Raw genomic sequence first — 20014 nt, forward strand, 5'->3', positions numbered from 1 at the left:
GAACAGGCTGTAACACAGGAGGAGAGGGTTGAGGAGACACTCATTTAGCCTATACACTCAGCCAGCATATGACTGATGCTTTGTTGAAGAGAAGAAAATGCACCAGGGCCATGCCCTGTGATTGCTCCTTCCTGAGCACAATGTAGCTTGGTGAAAGACTGTGGGTTTTGTTTGGCTTTGTAGCACTGACTGGGCCATTTGTGTCTGTTTGATTAGAAACAAGGGGATATGTTCTCTTGAAAGGAGTTAACAGCCAAATGAAAAGAAAAAATAATTTTTAAAGTGATTTCGAAGTGTTATCAAGTGATCCTGAACAGAATGTAGTAATAATTGAATGATGTGTATTGTCAGCACTCATCAGTTGTCCTTACCTGGGTTACCACTGCTGCTGCTGCTAGTTAGCTCAAGTACAGCTCTTCATGAGTGTCACTAAACTACATCAAAAGACAGATTTAGCTGTCTGTAGCCTGGCCATTTTGCTGAGGACAAAGACTGAGATAGTTAAGTACTGTTTGACCTAGATAACTCTGTGCCTGGCCAGCACTAGAGGATGTGCTGTGCTTTGACAGCTGGGACCCATGAATAGCACTGTACAGTCTTGGTCAGGTGGGTTTATGTTCATTTGCATATACTGGCCCTGCAGGACTTAGCAGCAAACAAAACTGGTGCAGGCACATGTGCAGGTCTTTGGAACAGGTGACAGTTCAAGGGAGTTTGTTCAGTTGAAGCACAAAAATGACATAGCGCGAAATGGGAGAGCTGGTGGGGTTTTTTTTGTTTTGTTTTGTTTTTCCCAATACTCATTTAAACAGTGGAGAGTCATTTCTCAGTGTGGGAAACTCCACAGTTGTTTCGTTTAAGGTGAGCTGTCAGGTAAGCACACAAGTGCACATCACAGCCTGACAGGCAAATGCTGTTCAAAGAATTATAAAGGAGCAACTAACACTATCATCTAAAAGTGGAGAATTTATGGTTGTAAATAAAAATGTATATGCCTCCTTGTAGTTTTGTCTTAGCTATGTACTTTTTAATGGAACACTTGAGGTTTATCCTGCACGTGAAATGGTTCCAGGACCATTTATTAAGGTTTCTTTATTGTTATGGTACCTTCTGCATGTGGCTGTTGCAAGATTTTTAACAGCCTTTACAAATCTGAAGACTTTATTTTTTTAGATCCTTTCCATAGGTTATTTTCCACATATATATTTTGTATAATATTCTTAACCATATCTTTAAAGTTACTTTGCTAGTAGCAAGACACAGCCAGGATGCATAAGTTGTTTTATCTTAAATCTGGCTGACAGGTCTTGCTCCAGGAGTTTCAGAAAATGGGATTACATTCAAGCTGGCAGCCAGTCACCCCAAGGCTCAGTTTTAGGGTCAGTGCTCTTTAATGTTTTTATAAATGATCAGGATACAGGAATTGAATGTACATTAAGGAAGTTTGTCGATGCTACTAAATTAGGGGGGAACTGTTGACTCCCCCTGGGATAGAGAGGCCTTAAAGGGAGATCAGGATAGGCTAAAGAGCTGGGTAATCCCCAGCCAACTGAAATGTAAAAAGAGCAAGTGCCAGAGGTTCAGGGGAAGTTCAGGTTGGACATTAGGAAAAAACTTTCCGCTGGGAGGGTTGTCGATCACTGAAGACACTGGGACAGTGGTTACAGCCCCAAGTCTGTCAGAGTTCCAGGAGCATCTGGAATGTTCTCTTAGTCATCTGGTTAAATTTTAGGGAGTTCTGTGAGGAGCAGAGGGTTGGGCTCAATCCTTATGGGTTCCTTCCAATTCGAGATATTCTGTGATTCTATGATTTTAACATATGGAAACACAAGTCTCTTTCATAACAGCAACAACATATTTATACAGAAAGGGAAATACTCAAGAGAAGAATAAGTAATTTTCCAAGACCTTTGTGAAGGCTTGTGTGATTCTCATTTGGTGTATAACTCAGGAAAGGGATTTAGTATAATTCATGGACAGGTAAAACACCTAAATGGATTTTAATGGGGTACTGAGGCATCTACTTATCCATGTTTTCTTTAATAAATGTTTTTTTTAAAATCCAGACCCTGGCATCAAGGCAGCAAAACACTGATAGCTAAGAATAGATACTTGCAGGATTTTAAATCAGAAAAAAAAATGCTTCACCAGGATTTGCACTAGGGTGCGCTCTAAGAACACGGTTTTTGCTTTGGGGAAAGGACCGTGGCACGGAGCAACTGTGTCACCGGCCCTGAAGAGCCCCCTCTAGTCGAACTTACTTTTATCGTGGAGTTTGGAGTAGGCAGGCTCCAGAGACCCCTTCCAACATCTACTGTTCTGTAATTCTGTAACTCATTTATCATAAACAGGGTTTTTTTTTTCCAAATGTTAAGAGAATATTAACTTAATTTCTGTACAAACAAAGCTGTAAACACAGGAAGCAGTATAAAAGCAAATGCAGTGAGAGCATCTGAGCTGATGTGGTTGATACCTGGTAGGGCATTAAAATGCTGGAATCAATCTTTATAATTTGAAAGGTTAAGAGTACAATTGCTCCTCAACTTCCTAGAAATGTGTGCGGAAATACCCTATTTTTCTTGTTGGGAAGTATTAATGAGATGTGTCAGAATGTTTTCTGGGTTATTCTCCTATGATAAGTCTTTCTTGAAAAGAGTATCATGGAGATGCACAAGTTTCTTTTGGCATTAGATCTCTGAGTATTTCTGTATTGTGCATGTACTTGTGATCACTAAGTAATAATCTCTCTTGGCACTTTTATGTATCACAGTTTCTTAGTGTAATTTCCATAAACAAGGAGTCCACCAAACTGATGGTTTCAGAATTAAATTCTGTCTTCTGACAGGAGTTTGTGTTTCTCTGATGTTCATATCCAAGTGTGAAAGATTTTGATATGTTCCTATTGATACATACAAACCCATACATTTTCTATAAGTGTACATAAAGAGATGTGTCTCACTCCTACTGGTGTGTATATAGATATAGATCACTCACAACTGCCACAGTTAGCTGAGTGGTCCCCAGGCTGTGTGATCCTTGATAAGTTCAAGAGACTGTTTTAGTGCTTAACTTAACAGTTGGTCTGGATGCCTGCCTGCAGTTTCTGCATTCTCTTGTTCTGGGAGGAGGAAATCTTTGCTACCCCATTAGTCTGCATACCTTTGGAGGGGCAGATCCTCCCCAAAGAGAAGACACTGCGAGACAGAGCTCTCTGCATCCCTAAGATGTTCATCCTGCCCTCACAGAGTGGAAATGTGGAGCTACTCCTTCCTCCTCAGGAGGATGTGGAGCTACTCCTTCCTCCAGACTTGTAACAGGCAGACTGGTAATCATCACCAGTTTGGAGAGAAGGGAAAATAATTATGTTTAGAAAGAGTATAAGAAGGCGGTGGCATTTGCATAACTGTTTCTCATGGCTTATACTTACGGCTGTTTTGCTGAGATGGTGTTTATTTGGTAAGTTTGCAGAAAGCCAGAGATGGAATTCCATTCTCCCTTGCCTTAGCAGTGAGAAGATGCTTTGTCTTTTCAGCCTTCTGGGAAAACACAACAATCCCAGTGCATTTTTATATCCAGCTGACAAGGTGTGTAAGCAGCCAGAGGAGTGAGACACGCAGAACTCTGTTGCAGCCTTTCCTCAAGCATTTGTCAGCCTCCCATCACTTTATGGGGTGTGACGGGACTTACTTGACTTGCAGGGTGCAGTGAAAAATCTGTACTAGCTGCCATCTAGAAATATATCAGGCAGCACTGATGGACTGTGCAGAGAAATACAAAATACTGGTGCTGTTTTAGGACTGTGTTCATAGTAGATGAGTGACATCCAAGCTTTGCCCCAAGGTCAATATATACCCCTAATAATTTAAAATGTACAAATGCACTGTGCAAATACTGGTATGTTTGAGAAATAATTCCATTGCCTATCCTGATGAGGTTTGAGACTGACATGTGTGTTTTTTCTCCAAAGTTACAGAAGTTCTTCTTGCCTTTGTTAGCTACTCAAGAGAAAAAATATCTTAGGCAACTTAGAGTTTTGACTTCTCAATCTTCCATGTATTTATTTTCACAAAATGCATTAATTAGCTGAAAGATACTGCATTGGAAAATGAGACCCACAGAGGGTAGGCCTCACGATTTTTAAGTGTATTTAGATTTTTTTTATTTGCACCCACACAATGAAAATGAGCTGTGAAAGTAAATACTTAGAGTTTTTAATATGTAGTTACAGACCCACGGGAAATGGGCTGACATCCTTTGCTGGTATGAAGCACAGGTTTGTGCTCCCCAAACTTGTACATAGTTCTCAATCCTGCTGTTGTTTTGACTGATAAACAAAACAGAGGTACTTTTGTGAAGAGTCATCTACATAAGGAGGAGGATGCAGCCTGAATTCTGACTACTTTGGGTTAGGTTTGCATGAGACCTTTGTTTCCCTAAACACAGAATTTAATGCCTTATGCTGTTGCATCTAGAATCGTCAGTCACTTAGATTTTAGAGAGGAACTCAGGCACATGTTTAATGTCTCCAAAACTATACTGAGTTTCCTGAAGGAATGTGGTCCATAGTGTGGACCTGAAGTGTCTGTGAGTGTATCCTCATCAGACAAGAGACTTCCCTGAGACATAATTTATCCTGACTTGTCAGTCCATCTTGCTGATATTTTTCAGTTTTATTTAGGTAGCAAAGTATGCATTGATCCTGGAAGAAAAAGAAGTTGCAAATTGAAGTTCATGTCAGATTTTCCTCATTGCTCCAGTATAGTTGCAGTTTTTACTAAACAAAGCAATTTCAGTGGAAGATAAGGGAGACCTACCTCAAAATTCCATAGCCCGGTGTACAAGTTAATGGTCTGAAAGATGATATTGCCTAAAATGGAAGAAAAGAGCTTTCCAAACAATATTAGTATAGATAAGGTAGATCACAGTTCTTTAATGAAAGCTTTCAGGTGCATGGAGTACATGGGTGCACACCCCCAGTGTAGGGTTCTTACAAATTTATAACACTACTTAATTATCATATCTAATGGATCCATCCAACCCAAAACACATTTGCTCTGGGTACCACCCTCAGAACTGCCCTGCTGGAGCCCTTCCAAGGGGTCTGGTCCCTCTATCTTGTTTTGACTACAATATATCTTACTAATCTGGTCCAGGTCCATGTCCCACATTGGATGTCCTTGCTAAAATCTCTTTCCTTGAAAAGACAGTTAAGCAGAAATTCAGGAATGTAACACAAACTGTAAGAAAGGGAGTTAGAAACTTAACCGCTACCTTAAGAGTGAGAAACTATACAGCTATATTGAAATCTACAAATGTATAAAAATCTTGAGGCATCAGTGAGAAAGCTCATCTCAAATCTCTCCTCCAGGTTAGGCAGAGCAACGGGCTGGGTTTAAAACCCTTTACACTCTGAAATTATTTGTGAATATATTTCCTGTATTTTCTTATAGTGCAGGATTTTCTCAGATTCCTGAGTGATGATGATCTTGGGAGGACAGGTGTTGAAGTGTGACTGGTGGGAGGCTCTGGAGTCCTCAGAAGGAAAAAAAATCCATTCTGAAACAACTTCCATCCCAAACTTCCCTGTCTGGGAAGGCAGCACTCTGGGCTGGGAGCTGGTGCTTGCCAGAAAGCCTTTTATATCCTCTTGCCTTGATCTGACCTCAGGCTCATCCCTGACCTCAGTGGTCCAGCTTTGGCTGAGCCTGAGCCAGCATCTAACCAAATGGACAGTGTCTGGGCACAAATTGCTTTCCACTTGAGCATGCAAAAACTTAATTCATACTTGGGTGGCTGAAGAGGAGCCATGTAACTGGCAGCATCCCGTGACAGTGGCATGACTATGCCAGGGCACTGCTAGCAGGCAGGGCAGGGAAGAAAGGCTCAAAACTCATTCATCTCTCATAAATCTCTTCTGGGCTGATTTGTGTCTAGCCTAGATTCTCTACCTGGAAAAACCTTTAAGATAAACATGAGATGTATGAAGACTTTTTGGGAATCTGCAGTTCAGTGAGCTGAATTCTGAAGATTACAACAGCAAGGATGCTCTGTCTCAGTCATTTTTGAAGAATTTAGAAATCCTAATGAAGAGACTGCACAGTATTTATCTTGACATCCAAAGAAGTACTGTCCTAATATTCTAGTGAGGCTGGAAACAGTTCAGTTTATGAATTCAGTCATTGAAAACACGATCACAGAAGCTAAAGATCACAATAACCTGAGGGTGCTGCTGATAATATTTCTGTTAAGTGAAATGTAATTATGGTAGGTGGAACAGCAGATTTTCCCAGTTAATAGCTTGCAAGTCAGTCATACATTTTCAATGTGCCTTACTTTGCCTGTGAGGTCAGGAGTGATCCTCTAGAGTTTTACTGGATGATATAGTGGAGTTTGTATATTGGCAGAGCTTATTGTAAATAAGTCAAGATACTGCATTACAAGCTGTGAATTAGCGATTGCCGTAGACAGTTGGCTGATGTTGCTGTCACTTCAGGCAGACAAGTAAAGGAATTACACCCTAATATGTGTGTTGCTAAAAGCCATGTTTTGAAATTTGTCTGGATAGGATGTTTAAAAAAACCCCATACAATCCTTCTGCGGTTCTAAAAGACTATTTACAGCTTTAAAATTTTTATAAGGTACAATAACACAAATTTCATATCTCAGAACATTATACCTGAAGCAATAAATTCCCCTGCCCTCTAGCAGAAGGTTTGGACCCTGCCTTGTGTACCATAGGAGGCTGAAAGTGCAGCAGTAAGTTTGACAGAATGGGAAAAAAATACTTCCTGTTTGATATGAAATGAAGTACTAAAAATGTCAAGCAGCCCATCCAAAATTCTGCAGAGGAACTTACAGCTGTGTGTACTTTCAAATAAATTAATTTTACTCTGGCCAGCATTCAGTCAAGACTACAGAAAGACTACAAAATTATCCCTGATCTTGTAACCATGCCAAATGTAAGAGAAACACAGATGGAGGTCTCCTCTGGATGCATATTTCTGGTGTCACCCTTAAATAGCTGCTCACCTTAAATAGCTGGGGCCTAGTTAATGACTTACTAAAAGGATTCTTCAAATAAAATGTTTCCATGTAGATGCTCAGAAAAAAATAGATGTGAGACCCAAGATTTCTGTTTTTTGAAACACCAGATCTGTTTCCAGGAAAGACTGGTTTTGAAAGGATATTGCAATTGTCTTGGAAATGTAATTTCTTGGAAATTAGGAAGGAAAGGTATATTGTAGTTGCTGTCAGTCTGTGTTTCTCTGGATCTTCTGTTTGGTACATTTTTTTGTTTATTCTCTCTGTGTTTTAAAGCCTGTTTTAGTTTATTTTATGGAGTCTGCCAGTGAGGGGTGCTATGTGATCACCCCAGAGAGTTTGCAGCTCCTGAATCTGCGTCCTGCTGCCAGCCAAAAATTATGTTTAAGCATAAAAACAAGCCCCCAAGCAAAGGAAAGCTGTGAAAGCCCCACTTTAAGAAGCCAAAAATTAAAGGATTGTCAGGATTTTACTCCTCAGAAGCAGCCAGGATGGAAAATCCTCAGGCAGTTTGCAGTCCATGAGAGTGAAGTGGCAGGAGGGATTCAGCAGTGTGGGATGTGAAAGGCTGTCTGGCAGGGATGAGGTCTTTGGCATGAGCAACCTGGAGGGCAGAGAGGAGGGCAGCTGGGGCAGGCACAACGTGATAGTAGTGAAAAATCGTCACCCTCTCAAGGTAGCGAGTGTGATACAGTGTATTTTAATGCTTAGATTTGGAAAACTTGAGATTTTTGTCTCTCATCTTAGTTGTCAAAATACATGAGTGATTATTGTGATTTAGACCAGTTTAACAGTGTTTTCTCACTGCACATTTTATTTTAATTCTAGGCATAACAGCACATCCTTCCTCTTTCATCTTAGGTGCTTGCTCACTAAATCTGGTGAAGGTTTTTAGTGTTAAATCTGAAAACGTGTCTTACCTAGGTCCAAAAGAATGCTTTTTGGTAATATACAAAGTGGTTTACATCCCCAAAACACCTTTCAGAGTAAAAATTGCACAGCTGATGTCCCTTTTGTAGTGCATTGACACTGGAGCTGGAAGGCACATTGGCTCCATCAGGCCCCTTGCAGATGCTCGCTGCTTCCCGACCCAATGCTCTGTTAGCACTGCCTGAGGATGGGCTTGGAAGTCATTCAAAGTAGAGATTAAAAGTGCAGATATAACCAGAAAACTCCCTAATTAGAAAAAAGGACTTTCTTCTTGGATTTCTGATAGAAGTTCTTGTGAAGTTGAGGTGAGTGATGTCTGATCCTCTTAAGGATGGGCAGTAGGACAGGAGTAGTTCTGTTGCAGCAAATGGTAGGGACAATGGAAGGAGAAACGTCACCAGCTGAGAGTCAGCAGTGGTGGGAGGAGTATTTTCTTCTTTCGCTCAAAGGCAACAGGAGTACTCAAGCCCTGCTCCTGCAGAATACCAAGGAGAAAGCCTTTTCTTCTTTCTGAACAAAACCCAATGAAATAAAACATGTAATTTCATTTCATTCTGCACAAATTGCTCCTCTGGGCACAATGAAACATTTTTGGTCTCTGGCACGTGTGGGTCAGTACAGTCTCAACACTCATCTATCACGTGAGGTTCATCCTTCAAGCTGCTGGAGAGGATTTGTACTCGGCTCATGTGTTAATGCTGTGGGCACCCTGGTGATGCTCTGGAAGGGTCAGCATCTGAACAACAGTGCTCACAGCTGGGCTAGGCAGCAAGGGATTCTGCTGATACCAGGTGGTCAGACTCTGGCAGGTGGGCTGCAGAGTGGCTGAGCCTCAGCCTTGCTTGGTGGTTTGAGGAACATCCTCAGAGCCAGATGGAGCAGGTTCAGCTTCACTTGGGAAGAGATGAGGACTGTCACTACCTCTTTGCCATTCAGGTAAATGCCCCAGTTTCTCAGCCAGTGGTAGCAGGGAAGGGGCTAATTTTCAAAGAATTTGGGGATGAAAACAGCCATTGGCAAAGAGGAAAACTAATCTCTGACTGTCTCTTCATCTATTAGTTCCCATTCCAGCACCAGCTTTCTTCTTTCTGTCCCTCTCCGTGGTTCCATTTGTAGGTCATGAGGGTCTTGCCTGCCAGGATATTGCTGGCAGCAGGGCTGATTTACCCTGGAAGGATGCAACTTTTTCCTGGGAGTGCTGCATGGGTACATGCTGTTTAACTTCTAGCAGAGTTTTTTGAGTGCTCTGTGGGAGGGTTTGCTCCTTATTTATCAAATCAATATTTTTTTGTGCACTGCTGCACAGTCTGTCACCTCTACAGCACAGGACCATGTGCCATGGCACCCAAAGGAAAGCAGCAGGAGTGAGGATGCTCTACAGTGCTGGTGGCACATTCATGGGGGCACCTGGTTGTGGAGTGACCAGTAGCCCCCTGCACTGGGGCCTGAGGGTGGGGGCAGCTGCCAGGCTCCTGTGGCTCTTGGCAAGGCACCATCTCTTGCCTGGGGACAGGGAGGGAGTTCTGCATCTTTCCCACAAAACAATGCTGTCATAGAATTGACTGTGCAGAAATTAAAAATGGATCTCAGTGTCCCTAAAACTGCAGTATGAGCCCATGCTTTTAGTGCTGTTCAATTCCTGCTGTGAAAAGCTCCTCCAGGCTCCTGTTTGCTCTCTCACACATGCATATGCTCATTCTTCATCTCTTACTCACAGACTTGTTTTAGCCCTCAGTGTCTGAGCACTTCCTTCGTGAAATGTCTGTGGGTTTGATTATTTTCCCCAGGTATATTAGCTTGCACCTTCTCCAGGTTATTCTTCAGTTATTCTTTGAATATACAGGATTTGTAAACTTTTCAGCCCCTGTTCTATCATTTCTTCGTCTTCATTTGTGAGTGTAACACCTCCCAGCTCCATACTGGCTCCAAACACAGCATGCTATTTCCTATAAAGACTAATAAGAAGACATCAGCTTGACATTAGCTAAGGTGTCTGCCAGGACATGTGCTCCTGACTGAAGTGCTCCTGTGCTGCATGCCCTGAAGAAATAAGCAGTGATAAGTCAGCAGGGTGCCTGGCCTGGCAGCCAAGGGTGTGAGGTTGTGGTGTGTGTTCCTGTCTATGACCATGGAATCAGCTCAGCTCTGAGCAGCTGGGTGGTCATTCAGGCTGCACCCATCAGCGTGCCACTGGTGTGAAAAGCTGTATTACCCCTGATGGACCCATGAGGAGTGTAGGGATTTCCACCTCTTCCTGATCCAACCTGTAATCAGCCCTGATGTGACAGAAGACAGCTCTGTTGGAACTGTTGGTATCACAGAGAGATTTTAGCCTTTCACTGGTGCTTAGAGGTTCTGGACTAGCAGTATGACAGTGTATATATTTAGTAGCACAGCAGTCACCTATCCAGGGACCCTTCTCAGGAAACCTCAGTGTTTAAAATGTAAAAATGGAAGAAGCTGTAGTATGGAGAGAGAGAGGGGATGAACTTCAGATTTGAACATGCCTCTCTGCTCTTCTCTGTCACTTGATCTGCTCAGCCTGCAGAAGAGGAGTCTGAGGGGAGACCTCATTGCAGTTACAACTGCCTCATGAGGGAGGAGGAGAGGCAGGCACTGATCTCTGTGGTGACCAGTGACAGGTTGCATATTAGGAAAAGTTTCTTCACCCAGAGGGTGGCTGGGCACTGGAACAGATGTGCCAGGGAAGTGGTCACAGCACCAAGCCTATGTTTGGACAACACTTTCAGGTATCATGGTGTGATTCTTGGGGCTGCCTTGTGCAGGGTCAGGAGCTGGGTTCAGTGGTCTTTGTGCATCCCTTCAAACTCAAGATAGTCTATGATTCTATGGTCTGCATCAGCACTAGGAACTCTTGTCTGTTCATGTTCTGTTCACTCTGGAACAGGAAAATAACCTTTCTGGACCCAATATGAGCAGCTATCAAAGACTCAAATTTTGTCATTTTGTAACATGGGATAAGTATGGTAATTGCTGTCTCAAGACTGGGACTCACTTTAGGCTTGCACAAAAATGGAATAAGTGGTAAGAGCCAGGGCAGTGGGCAGTTTTACATGGGTGAGTCTGTGCATACTTATCCATTGCTTCAGAGGTAAAGCATGTTGTACTGGATGCATAAAATCTAATTCCCCAAGTGGCAGATTACAGTAGAAAGAGCACTTACTTAGTGTTTTTCTACTCATATTTTCACAAGGACTGGATAAAAATATTCCCAGCCAGGAGCTATTTGCTGCTGATGGATGTGCTAGTCCGCTTTGTGTCTGCATGGCTTCACAGGTCACATGGTGTTAGATAAGTGATGCAGTGCAGATGTTTAACTTTGGGAGAAGGGATGGAGGACAGAAGTGGGCTGGGGTTGTCTGGGAGCTCTCCTGGAAAGGAGAACTGCTTAGCAGTGAACGTCTGCATTACAACTCCACTGCCCTGGGTGGATTCTCTTTGTGGGCCATACTGATGACCATGCCAAGGGAGGCATTGCCTAAAATCAAGGAAAAACTTTCGAGACAATATTAGTCTGGGTAGAGAGTAGTTCTTTTACTGAAAGCTTTTTAGTTTACAAAGAATATAGACCCACACCCAGTATAGGGGTCTTAGAAATTTATAACACTACTTAATTACCATAACCAATAGTTACATCCAACCCAAGAACCCCTTACCCCTCATACCACAGAACTGCCCTGTTGGAGCACCTCCAGTGGTCCTGGGTTTTCTATCTTATTTTGACTACAATATGTCTTGCTATTCTAGTCCTGGTACATGTGTCCCAAACATGATATTCTGGCTGCCATCTCACCCTTGAGAAATTCAGGAATGTGGCACAAAGTTAGAAACTGTTAACTGCTACCTCAAGTGTGAGATACTATACAGCTATATAAAAATCTACAGATGCATAAAATCCTAAGGCATCAGAGGGATGGAGACTCCTGCCACTATGGCCACCATTTCCACTTGCCCTGCCTGTGATTTTTTTCTCGGCTCTGCGGTTTGCTTCTCTTTCCTCTTCCTTCTGCTCTCATAGCTTTCCTGAAGCTTTTGTTGCAAACTGAAGTTTCTGGCTGTGGCTGTTTCAAGATGTTTAAAGAAGGACTCAGTGCCAGAAGCAGCTTGTCCAAAAGCAGCCACTGTTGAAGGAGTTGAAATAACCCCTGAGTCTTGGTAGCTCAGGGATGCCTGTGCAGATAGCTGGATCCAAGTTCCGTTTGTGAAGGGCACCAGCCTCTGGAGGCTGCAATGAGGAGGGAAGCAGAAATGTTCCTGGAGACCCACCACACCACTGGTTTGACTCTCTCATTACACAGGTGAGGAGGTGTAAAAGCTCTGGGCACAGGTGATGATGGCCCTTGTTTGCAGACTGTTGAAGGCAAAGTGCTGGCAGTGGGGCAGTGCAGAGGACACCCCTCTGAGAGCCAGAGCCACAGACCCAACAAAGGTCTGCATCACTGAGTAAGACCACAGCTATTCTTCATCTGCTGGTGCGTCCTGGCATGTCCTGCTTCTGCAGCATTAGCTTTTTCCTTTGTCCAGTTCAGCTTTGCCACATGGGGTTATGGTTCTGTGGTACCCTGTGTGTCAGCTGTGACAGCCACCTTGGCCTGGGGGCCAGAGCCCCCCTCTGGCTGGTCATTCCCCAGATGCTGGAATAGCTCCCACCAGCCCCACAGGCCATCGACTTCCCTCTGTGCCCCAGTTCCTGCTAAACCCAGAGCAAAGCCATGGAGAGCCACAAACATGGGGTGGCCTCAACATCATCAGAGTGGTGCCAGGGCCAGGCATGGCAGTGGCGGACATTGATCTGAGCTCTCGTCTCTCTCGTTGGGTTGAAAAGACTTTAATAAGCATTTGAGAAATGAAAAACAGAAGAAGTAGAAATAAATGTGACACACTTTAAAAAATTGACCTATCCAGAACTAGGTTGCAAAATGTATTCTGTTAAAAATGTAAGAAATCCTTTAATAAATGCAAAGCAGTGTTGTAACAGATTAACTTCTGAAAACCTGAAGTAAAAACTGAGTTATACATACTAGGGTATGATGGAGAATTAAGTGAGACATTAAAGAGTTGTGTTCTAATATATTGGATTTGCTGTAATTTTTTTAAGTCAGAGACAGGCACTGTGCCTTCCTTCACTTTGCTGCTGCATCATAGGGGCTCTTGATGCCATCATCAGAGGAAAAGGAGCAGGCACCAAGAGTGTATTTTTAAATTCATATTATCACAGTTTGGCCCAAGGAAAAGTGATGGCTTAAAGGAGGTAAAATCAAGCCCGAAGCCCATCTAAATAGAAAACAGACAGTTTTTACATTTGCAGATGATTATTGGGATTGTTATCTAGCACCACAGAAACAGATTAATGTTTAAATTACAGCACTCTGCTCAGTAAGGATGATAGTTTTAGACTTGCTGTAAAGCTCTGTGCTACAGTCCTCTTAAAAACATAATTTTAGAGTCTCCTCAACTCATTTTTGGTTCTGCTTGAGCCATTTGAAACACCTGTGCTGCCACATTGCCTCCCGTAGGTGACAGTGGGACGCAGTGTGAAAACAAAGAAAAAACTAATCTGTGTCGAGCCGTAATGAAACTAAATTTTGCCTTAACTGTGTTCAGTTCTTCTGCCGTTGCTGTCACATGCCAGAGGCTTTTGTTCCTAATTGAAAATGATAGCTCCCCGGGTGCTGGGGAGGCATGTGGCAGCCTTTTATTGCCGTGTGGATTATGTGTGCGCTATATTTCACACACTGCCTGGAGAAATGCAGCAGATTTTATTGATATGAGGGACCGTCCCTCATTGTGGGTTTTTTGTGTCTCTCTAATGCTTGCATTCTTGGTGCTGCTCATTTCCAATTTCATTAACATCTGGGATGTGGTACGAAGGCTTCAGTACAAAAATTAGCAGAGGCCTCAGGAAGAAAAAGTCCCCAGTGCTTGGATTATAGGGATGCCCACAAGTATACTTTCAGTATTTCAGTAAAGGATAACTGAGGGAAAAAAAAAACCTGGACTTGTTTGACCATGAAAAAGTTAAAGAAAGAAATTTCATCTGTCCTCAAAAAGGTTAATTTAATCCATCAAGCCGAGGAGATTAATGAAAGTGCAGAAATGAATATAGTTCAGAAACTAAGATCTAGAAAGCAAGATAAGGCTAATGACAAAATAAATCACTTTATAACCATCTACCAAGCGTGGTTTATGACTAATGAGGTACTGAGCTACTGCCTTTCTGAGCTGCAGCCATGCCCCAGCAGGGGTGGGCCAGCAACTCCCTCATCCCACAATCGCCCTCTGAGATGCATCCTTGCATCCTGTCAGGGCTGCGTTGAACAGGGGATGCAGTGCCGAGCACCATCAGCCCCAGGCAGCAGGGCTGCAGGACAAGCCGTGCTGCTGCAAGCCTCACCAGCACTGAAATGAGCAGGACAGTTCACAGGGCGGTTTCCAGAGTGCAATTTGTTTTCCTCACTGTTGAGAAGAGCAGCCTTTTCTGGATCTTAAAAGCTGCTTGGCATTTGTGGGAACCTGAAGTAGTTGGTGAGAAAATGGGCTGACCTGGGTAGCTCCTCCTTGAGCTCTGGCCACCCTGGTGGTGGCCCTTGCCCACACCCCATGCTGTGGCCAAGGGTGGGATTCAGATGCCCTCATTCAGCGGTCCTAATTGTGGACCACGCCCCCCTGCAGGGATCACCCGGTTCAGTACCAGTGATGGCTGTGTCTGGGCTGGTGGGTGTCGGCAGGTGTCTGACCCAGTGCTGCCCAGGGGTCTCAAACAGTGACCTGCACTGCACCCTGCCACTGCCCAAGTTGGCACAGGGAGGGTACGTCTGATAGATGAGCCCCACCCCAGGACTCCTGGAGCTGGGTCAAAGTGCTTTGGGCTGCTCCATCCCTTCCTGCTCGTGCTGAACCTCAGGTATTGCCTGGCAGTGCTGCAGGGCTGGTGAGTGGTGCTGCCCCCCAGCTGCTCGAGTATCAAGGCATGTCTAAGGTGGCTTTGCTTCAGGCATCAATCAGTACTGAGACGGTGATGTGATTCTCCACAGCTTTGGGATAACCTCCTGAGCTGCTGGCCCCTCTCGAAGTGCAGTGTGTGACTCCTACGATGGGGAATGCAGAGGCTGGAAGGTGCCTTGAGCACTCACCAGCTCTCTCCTTCATATAAGGAGATGCTGGCTGGAGCAGTGACTGGCAACTGATCCTTCCCACCCCAGTTACTCTCCCTTACTTTCTCATGCTCTCGCTCTCTCAGCTAATGAATAGTTATTTAGACAAAGCAAAGTAGTGCTTCCGAAAATTTTTCTTGGGCAAATTACAGCATTAATTTGGTATGCATTTCCAGACTAATTTACTGTCCTCTGCTCAGGGTAAATGGATGGAGGTGCAATGTTGCAACTGCTTTTCCTATTAATCCATGGGAAATGCTCAAGAATACATTTTACTGCCTTTAAATCTGAATGAGTGCTGCCCTATTTAATGAAGAGCTCTTCGGTGAGGACTGGAGAATTGAAGGAAAGGGGATTTCATTTTTTGCTTCAATTTCCTTTTAAAGTACCCATTGCGGAGTCCTCTGACATTAATAGAAAATTTTGGCATTGGATAATTTCTTAAACAGATCCTATTGCTGCATCTCCAAACTGGTGGGAAGTCATCAGAGGACATTCAGAAGCTGCCGGGCGGCCATGCCCTTCAAACAAGGGAGTCACTCACAACTCAGACCTCAGGGTGGCTTTCCTCAAGTTCCCCATGTTGCTTTACAGCTGACATCTGAAACTCTTAACAAACGCACCCCATGCTCTAGTTGAAAGCACAGGTAGCCCTGGACCAGTTTAAATAGCATCAATCAAAATGCCATGCAGTGCTGCAGCACCCTAAGAGCTCAGCAAGAATGCTTGGGTCTTTTCTGGTACTAAAGTAGTGATGGTGGTATGTATAAATAGATGTGTATGTATATACATATAGATGTGTGTATATAGATGTGCTTAGCACAGTAGTGAAGGCAAAGTCCGTCATGTTCAACTTGGGAAGCAACAACCACCGTCTGTCCTCAGCTCGCCCACTCACTAGAGCTGCAGTTTAGCAGCCACGTCATCAGAGCCTTTTGAAAATCACCCGCTGTGTTCTATCAGCAGTAAGTTAAACAGGTGTTCATTAATTGACAAATTTGTAAAACTGCCCATAGTTGTGTCCCATGGTGTAATAATTCTACTTGAAAGAATGCCCTGGCTGATCCCTAAGGGTCTCAGTCACGGAATCAGAGACAGTGGGTGAAACTGAAATCCTGGCTGCCCCCTCCTAAATGGGGCTAAAATCACCACTCACTGAGTTCCCTTCCTACAAGTCCAGATTACCATGGCCACCCCTGGTGCATTCACTTACTTTCGATGTCCTTTTAATCAGATTTGTGTGAGTTATTTGCTGTTCTGCATGAAGTGGTCTAGGGGCCCAACAATTTATACATACACAACTTGTGCTGCTTCCATAGATCTACTGCTTTTTTCCTGCCTTGCAGAGATTCATGCTCATTTTTCTGCATGAGACATATTTAAATTGGAAAATAAAAATGACACATTAATCCTTTCTTTTCTTTGCCTTGCAGATGAGCAAAACTCTTGGAGTAAGCTCAAACTTGTCTCTTAATTTATGGAGAAATGCAGAAGTCTAAATCAAGCTCTGAGAAGATTAGACTACAAACTTTCAGTGGAAAAACTTCAAGGAGACCAATTTTGCGAGATGTTGAAAGCTTCAAGTTACTGAACCTCCTGAGCTGCCACGGACACCTCTTCCCTACAGGAGAAGACTAAAGAAAGTTATTGCTTTCCCTGTGGAAAATGCCACATGGTACCAATGCCATTGCAGATCCGATGGCCTCATGGACAGCTGCTGTGTGTGCCGGACCCAGCGTGTGCCCTGGTACCCTGCTGTGCCTCACGCTGGCGCTCAGCACTACAGCGCAGTATCATTGCACAAGTTCTGACTTTTGCAGTAACCTTTTTTACAACCAATCAGCATAAAAGCTGCTGCATGTCCAGCAAGGGGCATCCAGCATGAGATGTAACCCCAGCACGTGGTGGTGTCTTGGGAAGCCACTGGTCTTGGTTGTGTTTCATTTTTCAGTTGTGTCCTGTTTCAGTGTAAGAGTGTTGGAGGTACCTGGGCAGTGCTGGTGTGTATAATCCTGCTAATCTAAAAAGAGAAATAGGCCAGGGGCACAGCAGATGTTTTTCTCCCTCTTTGAGGCATAGCAGTGTGTTTCATCAGAGGAGAACAAGCTGGGAGCAATAGACATAACAGGATTAAAATGATGGCTGCTTTGTCATTTTCCATGCTAACCTGGGTGCGTGAGAATTGCTGAAATATAGCTGAAATGCCACTGTGCTACATCGTGCTTTAAAAAGTGATTTGTTAAAAGAAAATCCACACTGAACAACTGAGTCTCTTCCATTTAAATAGTATGTAAACACTGGCCCCACAGTTTAAACATCACACATTTTGATAGCCTTTATGAACTGAAAGGCAATTCTCCCCCCCCCTCTGCATTATCATATAACCTCATCAGAAGATAAACAGCCTCCTTACCCCCAAACATTTTGCAATTTGCATTTAGATTGTTCGGTGCCAATGTTCAGGATAAGTTACTTCCTAGCTCTGTCAACAAAACCTGATTGTCATTTAGCAGAGTGGCAGTCAATTTATGGTTCCATTAACACAGATCCCAGGCAATTATCTGGGGAGGGGAGAGGGGAAAACCCTAACCAATTGCCCCCCTGCCTTCAAGGCTGATTTTCCAGTGGGCAGCTGGAGGGCAAATTGGATATACCCATGAAGAAGAGAAAGGGAATGCCTTTCTGCTGTTGCTGGGGAGAAAGGTGTGTGGGGCAGCTCCCAGACCCCTTGGCTGTGCAGCATCACACACAGGAGCCAGTCCAGAGTGCTGTGTGGAGGCAGCAGTGATGTTGGACAGCAGTGGGGATGTGTCAGACTTTGACTCTCAGCATAATTTAGTGGCAGAGCCAGAGGCCCCGTCAGGTTTTCTTGGGTATGTGTCCACTCAGCAGGTGGCAATGCACTGTCAGGCACGTCCGTCTCCACAGTCCCCTGGGCTGTGGCTCTGCTCTTCTTGGGGACCTCAGCCCCTAAGCTCTTGTTGTCCTGCTTGGCCAGGTGGGATGGCAGAGGACATGCCCTCCCAGCGATGGGATTGCTCTCTGCCACTGCCACAGACACCCCACAGCTGCACTCCGGGGCCCTGTTGAGGGGTTGCATGCACCAACATGACTGACAGCAGGCTTACCAAGGCCTTGTGCAGATGCAGAATACAAATTTGGTATGTTTTCCTTCTCTGACAGTAGAAGATACTTCTTCCTTCCTGCCTGTCTCAATGGCTTCTGTTTTTCCTCTGCTCCATCACTCAGCTGTGCTCCCCAGAGTGACAGCAACCCTGGGGACTCTGTGGGTGAAAGCAACATCTTCACCAAAGGCAGCTCCCCCACTGCTCACCCCCATCTTTTGTGGTGGTACAGCACCGATGGCACTGACCAACCCAGGGTTTACCCAGGCAAGGTATTTCCCCCAAGAACTCTCGCCCCTAAATCAAAAACCAGCCCTCTCCAGCCCTCTCTGAGAGAGGTGAGCAGGTAGCACTGGCACAGCCCCACTCCCCATCAGCACTCCTTGCTCATGGGCTTTTTCTGCACACGTGTGTGTGTGCACACAGGAGGGCACCGTGCAAGACTGTAACTTTTTCCTTTGCATAAATATCGTGTCACATATTGGCTTGTGCAAAAGAGCCATTTGTGTTGGAAACAGCTTTCAGTGACTCCCTGGCCAAATGAGCAGGATGCTGCCTGTTTTTCTCTGGGAATGCTGGGCTCTCCTTAGGGTGAGAGTAAAGAAGAGAGCCAAGAACGGATGGGTTCACCTGCAACTGAGCTGTACCCATAAATGCGGGGCACACACACAGGCTGTCTACCACATGCTGCAAGACCACCCCTGTGCAAGCCCCTTGGTGTCCTGGCTTGTGGCCCCTTTGTGGCACCGTGGGGCAGGTGGTGCTGCTTGGTGGCTGAGAAAAATTGTTTTCTGAAGAGAGAGGAGACATCCATACCCCCGTGATTGGAAATACATCTGTGACCTCTTGGAAAGTTATTTTTGCTACATGAAAGGCTGGGACATGAGGACAGGGCCTTCTCCAGACTGTATCACCTCTTGGCTTCCCTTATAGTATAGCTCATTTATTTGGTTTGGCACGACTAGCTGAGCCATGTAAGCTGCCAGGTTCACCATGTATAAGGAGCTGCTGATGTCAGGAAGAGCTTTTGGCCGCAGGAAAGCCCTGCAGATGTTGTCCAGGTGGTTCTGCTCTCCATGAGCATTTAGGAACAGACAAACTGTGTAACAATTTTACAAAGATTATTTTTCTTTCAAAACATAGCTGAGATTTCTATCAGGCACTGGAGCAGAAGCAAGGGGCAACATGCAGTGCGAAGGCTGGGTGAGGTGTGCACTATGTGCTGGCAGCAGGAGCTGGAGAAATGCCAGAGGATCAGGACCTGGCAAAGTATGGAGGGGACTGGCACTCAAGACCAGTTTAGAAGTAGCTGGCTGGCTCCTCTGTGCAGTGTTTTGCACCGCACTGCTTGTCAGGCAGGGCAGCCAGTGAGGCCAAGCAGAGGGAGAGGTGTTGCCTACTCACATTTAAGTTCTTGTGATTCCCACATTTCAGGATTTTGACTCAGGGTGCAGCAGAGGCAAAGAGAGACTCATGTCACATCTCTGGAGGGCCTGCCTTGAGCAAGCCCATGCAGACAATTTGGTGAGCTGGCTGTGCCTTGCTCCTCTTGCCCTATTGCGCTCCCTAACTGGGCAACGAGCCACCACCTGTGGGTGCCTCCTTCACAGAGGCATCTCTCAGCCAAATCAAGGCAAAGACATCCAGACCCACTCATGCACCTCTAGATGCTCTGCACCATATGCAAAAATGGGCTTACACTCATCACCTGAGTTAGGGGGCATTCAAATGCCCAGGGTACAA

Source organism: Pithys albifrons, chromosome 1, assembly GCF_047495875.1.
Source record: "Pithys albifrons albifrons isolate INPA30051 chromosome 1, PitAlb_v1, whole genome shotgun sequence".
NCBI classification, from domain to species: Eukaryota; Metazoa; Chordata; class Aves; order Passeriformes; family Thamnophilidae; genus Pithys; species Pithys albifrons.